The following is a 21,170-nucleotide window of genomic DNA, read 5'->3' on the forward strand; positions in this document are numbered from 1 at the left end:
ATTGTTCTAAAGAAAAGAACTAGATAGATTCGATTGTGGCAAGGGAGCTTGGATGATTTTTTGATGAGGCAATGACTACGCTAAGTATGCCTTGAGCTGGGAGATTTTTGCTTTTCTGGGATTTTGACCAAAGTTGGCAAACATTCATTCAAAAGCTATGAACAAACAAGCAGACAAAATTTTGGAGCAAGCATGTCAAACACACCAACATCCTAAGAAGCTTTCTACAAGGATGAAATTTGGTTTAGCTAGGGAGTCCTCGATATACACAAGGTATGTGAGGCCCAAATTTGTAGATGAAACTAAAAAGATGTCACAGAGCCGAGAGGAGCGGTAAGCCACTTCTCCTCTTTCACTTCTCAAGGGTATAAAGTTCCTTGAGGCTTAGCCTGAGTGACAAAATCTTGATCTCAAGAGAGGTGTCTTTGGATTCACCTCCCAATTTTTATACTCTATCAAAATACTGGAGTTGAGATCGTCCCAAGGGGTGATGAAATCCCCAAGTAGGCCTCCTAAAACTAAAAACAAGGTTTTGGATCCTAGTCATATGCACCCAAGATGGCCCACAAAGGTGACAAGAGGAGAGAAGATTTAGATGACCTTGGGCTAAAAAGTAGAGTTCTTTCACCAACTGATTCTTAGATTGTCTAATCTATTGAAAACACAAGTGATTAAGATATAGATGTTCAATTCCAACTTGACAGTGTCGTTAGTGCAATGAAAATTGAGAGATCGTCAACATAAGTAAATCGTGCACATTGTTGAAATGTGTCAAAATCATGCAATGTTCATTGATTGTTAGGCATTCAAGATTGAGTGAATTCATTTTAAAACCCAAAGTTGAAGTGTGAGGTATAGCAATGATTAATTGATCCTTTGTATTCAAGATTGTGTTTTTTTGTTTTAAGCATGCATTCCAATGAAAAATTGATTTTAATCCATCGCATTCGAGAGTGATTTGAGCAACATTCATTCAATGAAAGATGTGTTTAAAAATGCAATTTCATTATAAGAAAAACTTGCAAAAAACATGATTAGGTTAGTAAGACGCTCCAACCTGCAATGCTGCAAAAAAAGTGATTTGATTAGTCACCCAAAATCGAAGCTTAACTATGGGGAAAATTTTTAAAACTTTTTTTGTTATTTTTGATATGCGTAAAAATGATTAGAATGGTCCATATCCCACAGAACCATTAAAAGTCAAATTTTGATTTATAATCTTTTTTTTTTGTTTGAAATTTAGATATGATTATGGTTTGATTATGAGCTCAATGATATGATGACAAAACCTGTAGAAAACACGTTAGCATGAAACCTGCAATGAAAAACTATAAATTTTTTGAGAAAAACAAATCTCACAATGAATCCATGAGTTAAGAATGCATTCCTGCAAGCGTGGGAATGCGTGAATTGTCAGTGGGAACGTGGCAAAGTTGAAGCTAGGTTTTGGTTTGAATAGCAAGGCGATCCCGCAGGTTAATGAAATGATCTTGTAGGTTAATGCAGTGATCCCATAGTTGCGGGAATATGGAAATAGTCAGTAGGGATGCAGGACAGAAAACTGGTGAATAAAAATTGAGGCCACGGGGTTAAAAATTATAGTGCGATCCTGCAGCCGAATTTATCAGCATTCCTATAGGGGAATTCATCAGTGGGTTCAAGAGGTCAAATGTGAGAATGGGTTTCAAAGTTTTGATTGGTCAAAAGTTGCATTCCTGCGAGATAAATTCACGTTCTCAGGGTCACGAGGTCGCGATCTTGCCAGAGTATAGCCACGTTCTCGTATTTGTGAGATCGTGATTTTGGGGTCACAGGATCGCAAAAATAGAACATTTTTCAAACCTCAAAAATGAAAACTGATTATATGGCCGGGGGCGCAATTTTGAAAGAGGAACCTAAGTACCTGCAAAAATATTAGCAAACTTAACACAAAAAATTGCAAGCAAACAATGTTAGTTTTGTTAGTTTATCAAACAAAACAAAGAAAATGATTAGATTGACCCAAATGCGGGCTAAGATGCAAGGAGAGATGAAAGCTTAAGGAGGGCTAGGATGCACTTAAAGGGGAGCACGTGGATTGTGCTTGTTTAGCACCAATAGAGAGGTGACACTTGTCACAAGGAGGATGGGTATGAGAGGATAGGATAAGGGTTGGTCAAAGGCTTGATGAGGGTGGTTGAGGATGTAAGAGCTATTTATGGCTTTGTAAGAGCATTGAAGGCTTATGGTTGGGATATTTTGGAGGGAGTTGAGATTGTTGACTTTGCTTGGATTAGGAAAGTCTTAAGCTCACTTAGGGAATGTGACAAGGTTAGGGGGGATTAGGCTTGGTTTAGGATTAGATTAAGGACGTTAGAGATGTGCAAATGGATGGCATTCATGAGGGTGGGTGAGTTAGTGGCTAAGCTAGGTTAGTATGGGTGGATGGGGTGGATTAGGCTAAATGGAGGATTTAGGATAGGTTAGGGGCTATTAGATTTGAGGGTTTTGTTTATTAAAGTGATTTTAATAAATTTGGAATTTTGGAATTAGATAGGAGAATAGGATTTAATTGATAAATGATAGGTTATTTGATTTATCAATTAGGACTATAGATGATTAATTAAATTAATCAGCTAGGGGATGACAAAGGATTAATTAAATAGGAATTTAATTAATGATGCCTTTTAGAGATAGCTAAATAGGATTACTAAAGCAGTGTAATCAAATTTAGGTGTCTACAGGCTTCACCTCCTATTCTTGAACTTGATATTTTCCATAATGATGGTGTGATCATAGATTACCTTGAGATTAGAGATCATTTACCATGGGGAGATATAAGAAAGGGTTCCCTATTGAACTCAATTACATGGCTTATTTTGGTCAAAATGAAAATCCTTTTAGTTGTAAAAATATGAAAATGATCAAAAGATCTAATGGTGAAAACCACTCTCTGGCAATATTGGATCTGACAATAGTAAAAAGAAAAGATATATTTAAGGGTAAAAACCTCTCTAAGGCACCTAAAGATGAAAGTATTGACACTCTTCCTAACTATTTATATCAAGAGAAATAAAAAATAATCATTGAACCAATAGTGCCTATCAACATTGAAACAAAAGAATCTCAACACATCTTTGTTAGAGTAAAAAAAAGACGAGTTTCTAATTTTTTTTTTAATCTAAAAAAAAAAGTTTGAATAGAAATATGTTGATATGTCAGGGTTATATCCAAATATTATCATCCACCATTTATCTATATGTCCATGAGTTAAACTAGTGAAACAAAAACTTAGAAAGATGCATCCACATGTGTCACTCCTAGTCAAGGCTGAATTAAAGAAACTATTGGATACTAGCTTTATTAGAGAAATTATTTATGTAGAGTGTATATCAAACATTGTTTCTATTTCAAAACTAGATAAGTCTATCATGGTATGCATAGACTTTAGAGATCTCAACAAAGCTTGTCCAAGGTTGATTTTCCTTTACCAAACATTGACACTATTGTAGATCTTATAGTTGGACATGAAATGATATCTTTAATGGATGGATTTTATAGTTACATCCAAATTAAAATTGTACCATAAGATCAAGAAAAGACTACTTTCACATGCCCTTGGGGTACTTATTTCTACAATGTCATGCCTTTTGGTCTCAGAAACACAAGTGCTACATACTAGAGGGCTCTGACTATAATTTTTCATGACATGATGCATACCATAATAGGATATTATGTTGATGATACTCTAGGAAAATAAAAAAACTAGGAAATATCATTTACAAGTGTTCGACAAGATATTTAATAGACTAGAAAAATACAATGTCAGATTAAATCCAAAGAAATACACTTTTGGCATTACATTTGGAAAACTATTGGGATACATAGTTTCTACAAAAGGAATAGAATTTGACCCTGATAAAGTTAAGGAAATCATGGAGATGCCACCACTAAAAAATATAAGTCAGTTGAGGTCATTACCAGGAAGATTACAATTCATCATAAGGTTTGTCTTATAGTTGGCTAATAGAAGTCATCCTTTCATGCATCTGCTACATAAGAATATACTATTTTCTTGGGATGCTATGTGTGAAGAATATTTTGACAAGATAAAATAATATTTAACAAATCCACCAACCTTGATGTCACCTATTCATGACAAACTACTCTTGTTATATATATCATTGATTGGGAACACTTTGAGAGCCTTATTGGAACAAAAAGACCATGAAGGAAAAGAAAAGGCTATTTATTATATCAATCACACTTTAGTGGGATATGAGCTTAACTATTCATCAATTGAGTGAGCATGCCTAGAAATAGTCTTTGCTTCACAAAAGTTGTGACACTACATGTTATGTCATTAAGATGTGCTTATTACAAAGATCAATCCCTTGGGCTTCCTAAATCAACTTTAACAATCAAACTCACAAAGTGGGTTATGGTACTTAGTGAATTTGACATTGATATATGGATTATAAAGCCATAAAGGGAAAAGTTATTATAGATCAACTAGTAGACACCCCACTATCAGATGAACACCCAATACATGTTGAGCTTCTAGATGTCAAAGTCATGCAATTATTAACACAATCTTGGGAATTATATTTTGATGGTTCATTTACCCAAAATGGTTCAGAAGAGGGAGTATTCTTTGTTATACCACATGGATGCACAATACCCAAGTCTTACAAACTAGTATTCCCATGTATGAATAATATGGTTGAATATGGAGCATTCCTCATAGGACTCAACATGGTAGTACAATGGAAAATAATGGAGTTGAATATTTACAAAGACTCCTAATTGATCATTAATCAAGTTAATGATGAATATCAAACCAAAGATGATAAGTTACTACCATATAAGTATATGGTAAATGACTTCAAGAAATGTTTTACATTGATAACATTTGAGTAGATTTCTCAATAGGATAACAAACTATAGATGTCATGGTAGATTTCTTGATAGGATAACAAACTATAGATGTCATGGAAACACTTACTTCTTTTCTTGACATGGAAAATACATAAGATCATTTTGAGCTCTTTGCGGAATTCTTATCTTATCCTTCCTATGATGATCTTGACTCTTCATTCATATTTCATCTAGCAAGTCACTATTCCCCAATTTATGAAAAAATATATGCCTATCTAAAAGACTATATCTTACCGCCTGACTTATCCCAAAACCAAAAGAGAAACTCCCTTCACCAAAACTATCATTACACCCTATTGATGATTTCTTGATGGTACTCTCTTACATTATCTTGAACATGATGAGTCTCAAACTACTTTACAAGAAGTACACAAGGGTATATGTGGGTCACACTTGAGTGGTCTTTCTGTGGATAAGAAACTTATGCGTATGGGTTATTATTGGCCTAAAATGGAGTTTGATTTATTACAATATGTCAAGAAATGCAAAAAGTTCTAGATACACATTAATTCATGCATCAGCTTAGGAGCTTCATCCATTTACAACAAGATGCCCATTTAGTTATGGGGACTCAATCTCATTTGTGAAATTCATCCATCTTCTTCTAATGACCATACGATCATCATAAATACAACAAAATATTTTACCAAATGGGTTGAGGCCATTCCACTCATAACCACCACTAAAAAAAAAGTCTTCATGTTCATCCTTTTAACTATATCATTTGTCAATATGGTATTTCAATATCCATAATCATAGACCATGGTAAAAAATTCCAAAATAAGGACATCAAAGAAATATGTGAGAAGTTTAACATTGCACATCATTATTTCTCCATATATTTCCCATGAGGAAATGGTCAAGTTGAGGCATCTAATAAAACCATTGTCAAGATCCTTAAAAAGACTATTAATGACATTGACCTTAACTAGCATGCTCAACTTAGTCAAGAATTGTGGCTTTATCGCACATCCATTCATAAACCTACTAGGGCCACTCCATATTCTCAAGGTAAAGTTGCCATATATCAGAGTGACATTAAGGGATCTTATTCTAGATGAAGACTATAGAGTATCATGCTTGTAAGAGTTGGAATTGCTAGATCAAAAAAGACAAAAAGATTTTGACCATTTGAAAGCTTATCAATAGAGGATATCCAGTTAGTACAATTACAAAGTGAAACTTATATAATTTCAAGTGGGTGACCTAGTTCTAAGAGAAATTCCAAAGAATCAAGTTAACAAAGAAAAGAAAGGAAAATTTGAGGCAAACTAGCTAGGTCCTTTTGAGATCACTACTATATTTAGATAAGGGGAATATCAGTTATCAACTTCTGAGGGTGAGCTACTAGATGAACATATCAACAACATACACCTTAAGAAATTCTATATCTAAAATAAAAGAGCAAGGAATGAAAAATACAAAAAAAATAAATTCAAAAATATTAAAAAAATCCAAGGAAAATGGTGAAAACTTAGGAATAGGAGTCATTTGTGAAAAACTAGCTCTTCTATCTATTAGGACTCTTCTAAATTCTCCATCACATAGTTTGTATCCATCATTCAATCACTCCAATCCCTTTTTTTGTCCTATACATATCCATAATAAACTATCTACCTACATAATTTACCCTATATATATCCATTATAAAGTTCCATCGTAGCTTGGTCTGGTTGGATCTTCACATATATCCCTTTATATCTTTCTCCATCAATAATAAATCATCCCAATACATAATAGGGGGCATGTCCTCAACCTAGTTTTGGAAGTGGATCTTTGACAAGCCATGTCTAGAAAAAGGACAAAAAAGGATTTTGTTTTAACAATCTTCGGAAAATTATGAACAAGAACCAAATATGTTAGAAATAGGGAATACTAGGGGGGAGGGATGAATTAATATTCTACAATTATTTTCCCAAAATTGAATATTATTAATTGCCTTGTAACATGCATATGAAAGTAAACTAATAATAAAAAATAGTAAAAGTAACCATGCACAAAGAGAACTTGTAACACCATGTTTTGTTAACTAGGGAAACCTTGGTCAAGGGAAAACCCCAGTGGGGATGGTACCCACAAAATGATCCACTAAAAAAAAGTATTAGATTAAGGATCTTGACCATTTTAGGAGTCTATGAAGTACATATAGTGTCTTGGTCCTTGTTAGAGGACTAGGCCATGTTAAAAGCCTCAACCTTGTTAGGAGTTTCTTTCACCTATTCAGAGTTGGTATTACAATTAAAATGTATGCAATACGATCCCACTATCCAAACATTCAATTTACAATATATTTCTCTGATACAAAATGAGATAGATACAAAAACCTCTTTACGATGTTGATATCTTCAATATATAATCTTTCCTTTGTTTCTCTTCACATAACTCTAATCATAAATCATATTTTGAATCACATATAGCTCACATAAAGCATATATAATCTTCACATAAGTTCACATATCACATACAATAGACACTCAACTTCACATGTCATGATCTTTCCTTTATACCTTACAATTTAGCAAAACTACCTTGTTGGCCTTCAAGCTTTCACACACTTGGAAAAATAAAAAATTAACTCTTTCCCTCTTAGGGTTAATATATAGGATGTCATCCCTAATTATTTAAGTAATTATTTTTATCTAAAATAATTCTTTAACCTATAATTCTCATTTCTTTGTCATGCTCTGTTCTTTCCAGTACACTATCTATCCAGTAATTAACTCATATCTTGATCTATACTTCTCGTACTCACTTATGAGCTTAGACATGTAATCCTCATACTCTATATTATTTTTACCTAACTACACATGTGCTAATATTACCTCTACTAAATGTACACATCAAAACTGTCTCTATGCTACCAGTGAATTTGTCTAATACTTAGACAATTTTTATATCTAACTTGTGAAATACTTATTTGTACAATGTACCTTCTTTTCTTGAGATATATATTTCCATAAATGAAAACCAAATAATTATACCAACTTTTCTTACTTAGCCATATTTCCAACAATATCCCCCTTTTGTATTGATGGCAACATAGGAAAAATTGGCTAGGTCCCAAAATACTGATCAAAATTTTCCAAAATTATGGCCGTAAAAAAAATTAAAACTTTGGATCATCAAATTTATAACCATATTTTCCTAAGTTATTGATCCCCCTTTATATATGCATCATATAACTTATACTACTTCTACCCCTTTGCATAACACTCTATACATTTCTATACATTTATATTTCTTCTCTCCCTTACATTATACTCTATACAATTTTCCTTTTACTTCTCCCCATTTGAAATCAATGACAAAGATGTCAAAATCTATATACAAATAAAAAATTGTTAGCTCTAATCAATTTGAAATTCTAGAAAGACAATCTACAAAACTTGTCTTCAGTAACTCAAATTCCTTCATCCATGTGTCTTTGACTGCTTCAGTAATGTTGACAAGTGCACACAAGCCATAAGAGGCTATGTCTACATCATTTAAGTCTATGTAAGAATTTTTTTCAAATGAAGCCTTTTCTGTCAGACATTCATCCAAATTCTTTTGTACAATTATGATCTTAGGTGTCAGATTTTATCTAAGTAAAGAGAACCTTTTGATCCTTCTTTCCTTTTTTAGTTCAATGATCCTAATCTCATCATGAACTTTAGAGACCATGACCTCAATATCTTCAATCATAGTTCTAGAATGCTACAATGCTACTATCAGTGTCCTAAGTCCATTCAACTTTGAACTTATCTCATCATTCATGTCCTTTACATAATTGTATGACATGGTGCACTATCCAAAAAATATCCTTCCTTCTTCAAGACATTTTATCAACTCCTTGATGTTGGTGTCAAGGTCCTGCAAAGAATTCTTTACATTGTTACAAATGGTAGCAAACAATTGTGCATCATAATTTATCTAGGCCTATACTGATGCAATATTTGATATAGTAGTGAATTCTTTATCAAACTTCCTCACTAATTCCTTTTCCCTTTTCTACAAATCCTATTTTGTCACCTTAACCATAATTGTCCTTTTCAATTTCTCAATCACTTTTCCCAAGGCCTTCTCTAAATGTATGAACTTCTTGTTCTTCTCTAGCAATTTGCTTAAGTATGACAAGAATCCTTTATGATCTTTTTCATCATCTGATGCAATGACCAACTTTGTTATCATAGGAGATTTACCTTTTGCTAGTGTTGGTAGTAGGATATCTGCTTCGTGTTGAAATTCAACTTTGTCAAATTATGTTTCAACATGCCTTATCTGCGATAAGAATGCTGATTCCTATGTTATAATCTTCCAATTCTACTCTAATCTTCTAGCTTCAACTTTCCTTCTCTCTTCTATCTTTTTTCTTTCCTCTTCTTCCTTTCTTTTATCCTATTCTTTTCTTTTCTTCTCTTCTTCCTCCTCCTCCTCCTCCTCCTCCTCCTCCTCCTTCTTCTTCTTCTTCTTCACGTTTCTTCTTTCTCTTTTATTCTTCTTTCTTCTTCTTTTCATATTCTATTCTTTTATTTTCCTTTTCTTCATTCTCTGTTTTTCTTTCTTCCTCTTTCTCTCTTTTCTCTTATTATTTTCTTCCTCTTTCTTTCTTCTCTCTTATTCTTCATCTTCTTCCTAATCAATGCTAGAATATCTAGTTATATTGCCAACAATGTTTGTTCCATAACCCTTAAAAGGAGATTCTTTGTCATCAATAGTTATTTGAGTATTTTCCACTTGCATGGTTTCAATACCAATTTTGATTAGTGGAGATAATTCTAGAATCTTTGTGTCCTTCATTTCTCCAACTATTGCTGTGTGTTCACTTTGTTCAATAGTCATAGGGATTTCTCCAGCTAACTCTGCTATCTTCTTTGCAATAGTGGGTATAGATGTCATGAACTTGATAATGGCTTCCTTTGTTTCTTCATTCACTTCCTCATAGTTACCTCCTATCAATAAGATAATTGTTTTCTTATTCCCTAGCAAGGGCTCAATAACCTTCATTATTCTCCTCATATCATCATCACTATTGACTTCACAAAGCTTCTTGATTTTATTTTCTCTTATTCCATTGTCTTCTTCAACAACTCTCATTTTTCTATTTATAAGTCTATTGTACAAATTTTGATGAATTCTCTTCTAAATGTCTTCAAACCTTTTGTTATTAGATAGCAAATTACTTCTTACTACATTTTCTAATTGCATTCTGTCTAAATTGAAATACAAACTATAATACTTGTTTAACTGAATAAAAATTATCATTTTCAATAATGTAAACATTAAGGTTTTCTACATTTAGTTTCCATGGCTTCTTCCTGGATTATGTCCTCATTTCTGTAACAACCTTCTTAGTAGGTTTTTCCTTTATCTCTTCATCTTCTTCAGACTCATCTGATTCAATCATTTGTAGAGTCTTTCTTCTCTTTCTTAGTCCACTTGATAACTATTTAGTACTCTTCTTAGAAGGTGACTTTGTTTCCTACTTCACCTTTGTTAACCTTTCCAATTTTCTTATGCCTAGAGGAGTAACCAATTTTACATCAATTATCTTTATTTCCTCTTCTTTCTTCTTTAGAAGAGGTTGTAAAATTGTGGTTTTCACTTGTGCTAATGCTACATAAGGTGCACTAGGGATCTATGTGGAGGCTTCATCTAGTGTGACTCCCTCTACTAGTCCTGCTACTGCAATAGGTATAGCTATTAATATCTCAATTTGACCCCTGTCATTCATCTTGAAGGAAATTCCCTTAGCTTCTTCATACTCTTCTCTGGTCATACTAGTTTTTTAGAGGATTGTTTCAATATTTTTATCTACCTTCTTCTTGATTTCATTTCTATATAATTCACCTTGTATTCCTCTAAATTTATCATCATAAGTCTCCAATCTAGGATAATTTGTATTTCTATAAGATTCAAGTACAATCTTCGCATATCCCTCTATGATATCTTCACTCACTTTATAGCCCATGGGGTCTATGAACTTGACTCTTGGTTCAAATTTCTCCATACAAGTAAAATTTGTTTCAACCATGAAACATAAGTCACCCTTGTACTTCTCATCCAATGAAGGTGGGATCCTAAGTCTTTTCTTCATTTTTTTGATACTCTATCTTCAATAGATAAGTGCTTAATTCAAATAGGATGAATCACATAAAATTGTTGACTTCAATCTCTCATTAGGTACATCAAAATATTGCTCTTCCAATATTGTTTTTGAATTTGAAGGATATTTTTCCTTCACAAATACGTCTTTGAATTCTTCAATATGTTCTCTTGGTTCATCTTTCTAACTATTGTTGCTACTATCATTCCTTCTGATGTTGTTTGTTATCGTTCCTTCTAAAGTTTGGGTTCCTATTGATGGTCCTCATATCCATTCTACAAAATCTTGCAATGTAACCAAAATTTTTGCATAACTGACATACATGTGTACTCCTTTGATTAGGTCTACTTTGATTAATTGGTGCTTTATAATTTCTCGTAATGTGTCCAAAGTTTTTATAGTTGTAACACACAATGTTTCTCATTGTTCCATTTGATTTTTTTTTCATTAGATCTACTTGAGGATCTCCTTGTTTCATTACCTATATAGTTATTATCCCTAAACATTCTACTATTGTAATTATTTCTATCAAACTTAGGTTTCCTACAATAAACTTCTTTATGACCACAACCATGACAATTATAAAAATAGTTATTAGTAATAGGTTTGAATGAATTATCTATACAATCTCTCTTCATGTTACCAAATTCATTACATAGAAAGCATCTACTTTTTATTTCATACCTTACCTATTTAGGTGATTCAACTTTCTTTGTTTTCTTAGGTTCATCACTTTTCTCAACATCTTTAGGTGCCTCTTTAGATTTACTTGGCTCAATATCTTTTGATCATTCTTCTTAGGTTCATAGGTTTCAACAATTGGATTTGGTTCCTTTCTTGCTTCAAATTTCTTTTTTGATTTTTCTCCAATGAAATATCTAAGAATAGTATTATCATAGGAAGGTCTCTGATAATATAGTTTCCCATCAATTTTCTCCCTAGTAGAATATAAATTCTCTAACTATTTATTAGCTTGGGTTAATTTTCCATTCACATTAGTATTGTATTTCTCAAGTTCTACATGCTTTATTTTGATGGAATCAAGTTTAGATGTCACTTTTGTATGATGGGATCTTAGATCTGCATTTTCATATTTTAGATTTGATTCAACCTTGCTATTATCTTTCTTCAAGCTTATCTTTAGTTCAACAATATTCATTTCACGCTTTAGAATCTCATTTTATTTCTTTAAGGTGTATACCTCATAGTTATCTTTCTTCTTCTCTCTTGATCTTTTTCTAGATTTGAGATAATCAATCTTGTCTTTAAATTTCCCAATGTAATCTTTTGCATCTTCATACCTAACTTTTAGATGATCTCTTTCTTCACTAAGAAGATCAATCTTCTCAAGGGCTTCTTCAAGATTTCTCTATAATTGTTCTATATTCATAAGAATATTACTCAAGCTATTAAGCCTCTTTAGAGCAACTATTCTCTATTACCAATTGTTAGAAATAGGGAATCCTTGTGGGGGGGGGGGGGGGGGGGGAATCAGTATTCAAAAACTTTTTTCTAAAACTAAATATTATTAGCTGCCTTGTAACATGCATATGAAAGTAAACCAATAATGTTAAACATTAAAAGTAACCATGCACAAAGAGAACTCATAACACCATATTTTGTTAACTAGGGAAACCCTAGACAATGGAAAACCATAGTGGGGGTTGTACCCACAAAATAATCCACTAAAAAAAAGTATCTGATTAAGGATTTTGACCCTGTTAGGAATCTATGAAGTACATATTGTGTCTTAGTCCTTGTTAGAGGACTAGGCCCTGCTAAAAGCCTCAATCATGTTAGTAGTTGGCATTATAATTAAAAAGTATGCAAGATGATCCCACTACCCAAACATAAATTTTACAATATAGTTATCTGATACAAAATGAGATAAATACAAAAACCTCTTTATAATGTCAGTCTCTTCACTATCTGATCTGTCCTTTACTACTCTTCAAATAAATCTAATCATACATTAGATTTTGTATCACATAAAACTTGCATAAAAAATATACAATCTTCCCATAAGTTCACATATCACATACAATACACATTCAACTTAGCATGTCATGATCTTTCCTTTATACCTTACAAATTAGCAAAGCTACCCTATCGACCTTCAAGCTTCCACACACTTGGAAAGTACAAAATTAACTCTTTCTCTCTTAGGGTTAACATCTAGGATGTCATCCCTAATTAGTTATGTAATTATTTAGTATCCAAAATAATTCCTTAACCCATAATTTTGATTTCTCTACTATGCTCTATTCTTTTATGTACATTGTCTTTTGACATTACAATCAAGTTTGTTTATTAGTGAGACAGACACTTAATCATATGGTTAGCAACTACCAAGCTTATCTTGTAATTTACAATTTTAACCAAGTATTTCAAACTCTACTAAGTTTTATAGTTGTTACCGAGTTCCAAGAACAATATTCAGTTCACATCGAGCAGTATCTACCGAGCTAGTGATTATAAGTGTAAACTGAGCTTCATATTGTTTACTAAGTTTCTTAGTGCAAACTAAGTTCTCTAGTATTTATTGACTTTGAAACTTCAATGATGTGAATCTAGTGTTGATTGAGATATGTAGTGTCAACCAAGTGACTTAGTTTATACTAAGCTCATAGTGATAGTGTTCACCAAGCTATGCTATGTCAACTAAGTGATTCAGTTTAAATGCTGAATTTTCTAGTGATCATTGAGTCAACAGTGTAGACTGAGTTTAGACTACTTAGAAGTGATTAGTATGAGCCAAGCTTCTATGTCATTCGAGTGCATGATGATGCTGAGTGTTGACAATAGCTGCCAAGTTTTAGAATCTCACCAATTTTGTCTTTAGAACCTAAGTACTTATAGTTGGGCTGACTTTGTGTATTTTGGTAAAACTTGTGTTGTAGCCGACATTGATGAATTGAAAATTGGCTTTGTATCTATGTAATTTATTTTATCACATCCAAATAAGAATGTATGAATATAGAAAGATATGTATAAGAGCATAAGTGCGAAGTAAGAAGGCTACAAGTAGCATAAGGAGTAGCAAAGATTTATCTATCACAAGAAGGTGATCATTACACTCAAAAGGAATCTCATTTAGAAAATCAAAGTTATAGATTAGAGATCAGCCATTGGTTCATCCTAATAGGTGGAACAGTTAAATTCTTCCACAAGGTAGACTTAATACTATTTTTTAAATCTCTTTATTGAGGACATACTTCACTGCATGTTTGTAAATCATTTTGCAAGGTGGATCTAGTAGTCCTTATTTCTCCCAATAGGGTAGATTATCAGAATTGATATTTGTAAGCCTCAATAGAACAACTTTATACTACAATAAAAAATCTCGTGGGTATCATCCCCACCCTAGTTTTATTGTCTACTTGGAAGGTTTCTAGTTTACCATATTGTGTGTCAAAATATTATGAATGTTTTAATGCTTTCAACTTTTCATGCATGCAATTAGATCATAATACATATGAATGATTAATTGGCAAATTAAGATTAAGTTTTATTAGTTACTAATTCACCTGTCCCCTCTCATTGACCTAGCCTATCTTATATTTCCAACAATTGGTATAAGATCTTTGTAATTCTCAAAGAAGAAGTTTAGTAGCTTGAGCTAAGATTAGAGGTAATGGAGGTATTCAAACTTCATAAGCCTATTGCTAATGAAAATCTAGATTTGGAATTGGCTATTGCAAAACTTAAGAAAGCAAAGGAGAAACTCTCTCAATACCTAGAAAGAAGAAAAGATCTTATAGTACAGATGAATGGCAAACTATACATTGAAGAAAGAATTGAAGATATCCATTCAAAAAGTAATTTAGAGAAAGCTAATGAAGTAATCCGAGAACTATTAGAAAAGAATGGTACACTTCAAGAAGAAGTAAGAAAGATAAAAGGAGAACAAGAAATACAGTAAGTAAGATTGTGTGAGGTCATGGAAGAGAAAAACAAGATAAAAGAAGAGATAGAAGGAAAGAACAATAAAATTCAACATCTATCTCTTCAATAGGTAGAATTCATTGATCAACTTACTAATGAAAATGAATAAATCATGAATCTAAGATCAGAGAATAAAAGATTTCAAAATGACCTACACATTGAAAAGAAAACCAATGAAAGGATGGTGAAATCTCAAGAAGACATGAATCAATTAAATGAGAAAAATCAATACAAATAGAAAGGTAAAGAAAAAATTGGATATAAAAAAGAAGGTGAATCATCCAAGCAAGGAGCTCAAAAGAATCAAAGACCTACTTGAAATCACTATGGTAAGTTAGGTCATACATCAAACAAATGTTAGAGTAATGGTAAAGCTAAATTCAATGGAAAATTCTATAATTACACTAAGCATGGTCATAGTGTTTCAAGCATGAATACTAATGATATTCCTATGGGGGAGTATTGTAGATATGTTACCATGATGATATGTTACATTCATGATTCAGTTTGTCATTTATGTCAACATAGTAGTTTTCTATAGTATTTGACAAAAAGAACAACGAAAAGATCAAGTTGGCATAGATGACTAGTTGAGTATTATAATTATCTAAGGTTATGGGAGATACTTCTATGTATTTAGTATATGTAGTTAATGTCAAGAGAAGAAATGATAAGTATAGAAGAAGTTATGTAAGTTTTGGTGATGTTTGTTCTGAGATAGAGGTTATAGAGGCATGTTCTAGTAAACTTGTTATATCTCTTAGCAGAGTTGATATTCTAAGGATCAAGGTTGAGGACATGAAGAAGACATGTTGATGATGATGTGGCTAAGTTTTTTTGACATAATATTATGTGTAAGAAAAGTTATTCAAGTTTCAAGGTAGAAGATTAATGTTATTGCTAAGTGTAATGTGTTCTTAATGTGGTACTCTAATAATTAATTAAGAAGGTCTTACATCTAACTCAAGGAATTTTTTTGAGGACTTGGTATAAAGGAAGGAAATTTACCTTTATCAAGTATGACATGAATTTTATTGATGTGTAGTTATTATAAGCAGAGATAGATGAATGTGAAGTTGAGCAGAGAAGTGCAAAAGTGAAGGAAACTTCATTGCTGAGGTTTTGCTGAGTGATATGAGGTTTGATATTTGGATATGAGGTTCATGACCTAGATTACAAGGTTTGGTAGTAATTGGTTTGGTTAACTAAATAAAGGAAATAAGAACATAATAGTAAATCACATGTTTGAGTAGTGAGCTCTTCTTGTAGTTGAAATTGCATGTTTGGGCAATGGGCTCATCTTGCATCTATTGTACCACAACTCCTAACAGGGACTCCATGTACCAAATGTTTTAATAGACTCCTAATAGAGTCCATCCTCTAACAAGGAATATTTATATTAGTACATCATCTTGTGGGTATCATTCTCACCGGGGTTTTCCCTCTAATTAAAGGTTTCCCTAGTTTATATATCTAGTGTAATTGTCTATGTGCATTTTATTATGGTTACTATTTACTTTGGCTGAATGGTTAAGTTTTTTTAAAGAACATGAATGTTTTAATTATTGGATAACCAATTCACCCCCCTTGCCAATTATCTTGGTGGACTATTGTTTCTAACAATTGGTATTAGAGCATCAGGTTCTTAAAGATAAAGTTTAATAACTTTAGGAGATCCATGGCAAACATATTAAGAAAAGATAGTCTAAAGTTTGATGGAACAAATAATGATAGCTAGAAGGAAAAGATGAAGACACATTTGTTGTGTATGGGTTTGGTATATTGGATCTTGATAAAATCAATGAAGATAATCATTATTGAAAAGGATTTGGAAACTTGTACTGATGTAGAAAGAGATCTTTTCATGTGTGACATGAGAGCTAGAGAAGCACTATTGACTATGCTTCCTAAAATTGAATGTAATTAGGTAAAATTAGTTACTACTTCACATCTAATTTGAAAATCTTTGGAAACTAGTTTTGACGGTGATGCACACTCTAAGAAGTTAAGGCTACGAAGTTGGATTTATGCATTTCAAGATGCTAAAATAATGGAAGATGAATTTGTAAGAACATATATAGGTAGGATATTGGAAATTATTGTACATATCAAATCTCAAGAAGGAACCAAAGAAGATGATTAGGTCATATGGAAGATATTGAAGACTCTAACATCACCATTTAAGTCATTAGTTTAGATGATACAATTTTTGATATCTTGTACCAAAGATTTTACAATAGAGTCATTGCTTGGAAGACTTGAAGTAGTTGAGAATGAGATTAGATAGTCTAGAGAATTGACCATATGATGCAACACAAGGTAGTAGAATCCCCAAAGGGCATGTCCTAGCCCCCAAAAAATAACCACACGATGAAAGATAAACAACAATGCAAGATTTGAAGCCCAAGTCACAATCATTTATTTATATATATAATTGATTACATGTAATGTGCTAGACTATAAGGCCTTCCTAGTTATGGCCAAATACAAAGCAAGTAATAGTTCTGCAAGATCTCTCAAGATCCAATCCAAACCCTAGCTATTCTATATCCATACTCTAGTAGAAACCTCCAAGGAAGATCCAACTAGTACTCATAAGCCCACTAAGCAATCTTCTTGTTACCCAAGCCTCAACTACTAGCCTTCTAAAATTTTTCCTCCTTGATCACCTCCTCTTCTCCAAGATGGATGAATAATCATTAAAGACTTCACCACAACCCCTACTTATACCAATCTAAGCCACAAGTCAATGCACAATGCTAAAAATTAAATATCCATAACATTAACTACTTGAAGAGCCACAAGTCAACCTCCAACATGAATTAAATAACATATGCCTTTAAAGCTTACAGTAATTATTAAATACATCAAAATTAACTATCCAAGACCCAAACAGGTTCACTCAACCCTACTAAATCCCTTAATCATGTAGTATAGCCAACTACCTTGGGATGCTCCTACATTAGACTCCTAGGTACAAAAAGATGTTCTTAGTATCTAGAAGAACATCTTCTAGGATTCAACACATAAATCCCAAACTGGTTCTTCACACACATGTCCCTAAAGTCTTCAACTTGAACATTGTTTGCCTTTCTTTTCTTCTACTTCTTCACCTCCATTCTCAGTGTTCCATAAGTTTTTGTCTACACTAATCCCTAACCCTTTCAAAATCTACCAACTCAACTTGACTGCCAATACTTAGGTTCATTCTATTGGCCTTTTCATTCTATAAAGGAATCAAGGAATGCTTCTTGCCACCTTTCTCAATTGTAAACACATTCTTGACACAATCATGCACAACCTTGCAATCATATTGCCAAGGCCTACCAAGTAACATATGACAACTACTCATGTACACAATATCACACAACACTTGATCCTTATACTACCCAATCTAGAAATCAATGAGGCACTACTCATTCACTTCCAAAGCATGCTCACCTTGCAACCAACCAATCCTATAAGGATAAGGATGTCTCACTCTTTTCAAACCAAGTTTCTAAACCATCTCCTTAGCAATAAGGTTATTAGTATTACCACCATCCACAATCACATTATAGACTTTACCACCAGACTTACAATGAGTCCTGAAAAAACTAGTCCCTTGACAAGAATCTAGTGTCCTCTGACCAACTAGTACTCATCAATCTAATAAACTCTCCCCTTTCTTAAGTTCATGGTCCTCAAACTCATTCATAATAGTAGCCCTTTCATCACCAGCCTTCTGTGGACATTCATAAGATCTATGTCCTTCTTTATGACATCTAAAAAAAGTACCTTTAAACTCACCTCTACTTGTCCTTCTCTTCTGGTCAATAGCTTTTGGTTCATCTTTTGCACTCGAATTAGGTTTTGTTGAGTAGTCCTACTTCTCCTTCCCTCAAGAACTACCTTGATTCTTCCCCTTTAGCTTCTCCTCTACTCTCAAAGAATACTAATAAGCATCCTCAATTAAAGAAATATTCAACATGCCAACCTCATCTTGAATATTGATCTCAAACCATAAACATACCATGCTAGCTTCTCCTTTGACAATTCTCTATACCTAGACCGAATAGTCAACTTGTAGAACTCCTCGGTGTAATTTTTCATAGTCATATCCATTTATATTAGTTTTTACAACCTCTTAAACAACTCAAGTTCATAATTAATAGGAATGAACTTAGCCTTCAACTTAGTCACCATGAATGTCCATCTAGCGATCTTCAATTCACCTTCTTCTTCTCTATCTCTTGTAGTTCCTTCCACCAAAGAGAAGCATGTCCCTTCAACTTAGTTTGTTCCAACCTTACTCTAAGTGGATCGTCAATATCCTCAAGCTCAAAGCAGTCTTCCAATTCACAAATACAATCAATTAGGTCTTTAAGATTCAAAGTACCTAAAAAATTAGAAACCTCCATCTTATGCTTCAACTTCAACTGAGATTTAGGTCTAGCAAATTGACCAACCATATTTCACATAGCTCTCTCCACATGATTAGTTATAGACTCATCACTCAATCCAAAAAATTCAAAGTCTTTAGTAGTTTCCTCATAACCATCTTCAATACCCATATGTTGAGGTACACCACCTATAGCACTTATGATCTTAGTGATCATATCACTCTTCATCAATATCATCTCAGATCTGAAAGTGGCTTTAACCTCCTTTATTTAAGATCTAAAATCTACTTTAACCCTCTCTAAGATCCTTTCTTCCACAACATCACTAAGATCATCAATTTCCCTAGGGTCAAATCTTCTTGGAGGCATCTTCCAATATTTTTACAAACCCTAATAAATCCACTTCACAAAACCCTGGTGCAAACTACCTCAACTTTGGCACTTGGTTTACACACTTAGGAACAACTTTCACTCTGATACCACTTGATGCAATGCAAGGTAAGAGAATCCCCAAAGGAGATGTCCTAGGCCCTAGAAAATAACCACACAATGGAAGATAAACAATAATGTAAGATTTGAATCCCAAGTCACAATAATTTATTCATAGATATAACTGATTACATACAATGTGTCAGGTTGTAAGGACTTCTAGGTTATGGCCAAATATAAAGCAAGTAATAGTTCTGTAATATCCCTAAAGATCCAATCCAAACCCTAGCTATCCTAGATCCACACTCTAGTAGAAACTTCCAAGAAAGATTCAATTCATACTCGCAAGCCCACCAAGAAATCTCCTTGTTTTCCAAGCCTTACCTACTAGCCTTCTCAAAATTTCACTCATCTATCACCTCCTCTTCTCCAATATGGATGAATAATCACTAAAAACTTCACCAGAACCCCTACTTATACCAATCTAAGCCACAAGTCAGCCTCCAATAGGAATTTAATACCAAATGCCTTTAAAGTCTTACAATAATTATTAAATATATCAAAATTAACTACCCAAGACCCAAATTGGTCCACTCAACCCTACGAAATTTCTTAATCATGTAGGATAGCCAACTACCCTAGGATGCTACTGCATCACCAGAATAGATCCAACTTTAACTTCCCTAATTAGCCAAGCTATTCTATCAAGGAGCACAAGTGCTAGAGGAGATTTTTCTAGTAGTAGAAAATCTGAGGAGGACTGAAAGATTGAAGGAGTAGCCCTTCTGGTAAAAAAAGAAAAGGAGGTAAGAAAATCTTAAAATTTTGGACTCATGATGAATATTGTCATCATGCATCTAAGTGTCCTAAAAGAGAGAAAAAGCATAAGCGAAATTAAAAATCTAGAAAAGAAAGAGAATGTTTGTATGCAAATGAAGATAATGATTTTGATGAACAAGTAATAAGTGCTAGTAATGAAAAAATAGGATTTGTGGAAATTAAAAAATAAATTCTAGAGAAAGTAGCTTTGGTGTCATAGGTTGAGAAGAAATTTAATTAGATAATTGACAATGGTTGTTTACATCATATGACTGGTGATATGAACAAGTTTTTTAACTTCAAAAGTCAGGATGGAGGCGTTATTAGAGTTTGAAACAATGCAACATGCCAAGTTAAAGGTATTGGATCTATAACTCTTGATGGTAAAACTAAAATTGATGATGTATAATTTTTTGATGGTTTAAAGTACAATCTTTTGAGTGTTGACCAACTAGTTGACAAAGGTTATCAATTTCAATTCATAGAGAAGACATGCATGATCAAAGACAAAGATGAAAAAGTAATTGGAATAGGAATTGAATCTAGAGGTAATGTATTTAAGTTAAATCCTACTAAAATGAAATGTTTGGTTA

At 33.0% G+C, this 21,170-nt stretch overlaps 1 pseudogene; it reads right to left on the reverse strand.

The window, feature by feature from the left end:
* Positions 1–1,860: 1,860 nt before the first annotated feature.
* LOC149571995 (protein CTR9 homolog) overlaps positions 1,861–21,170 on the reverse strand; it is a 175,722-nt pseudogene continuing 156,412 nt past the window's right edge.

Source organism: Cupressus sempervirens, chromosome 2, assembly GCF_028749045.1.
Source record: "Cupressus sempervirens isolate cs-2001-9-10 chromosome 2, ASM2874904v1, whole genome shotgun sequence".
Taxonomy (NCBI): Eukaryota; Viridiplantae; Streptophyta; class Pinopsida; order Cupressales; family Cupressaceae; genus Cupressus; species Cupressus sempervirens.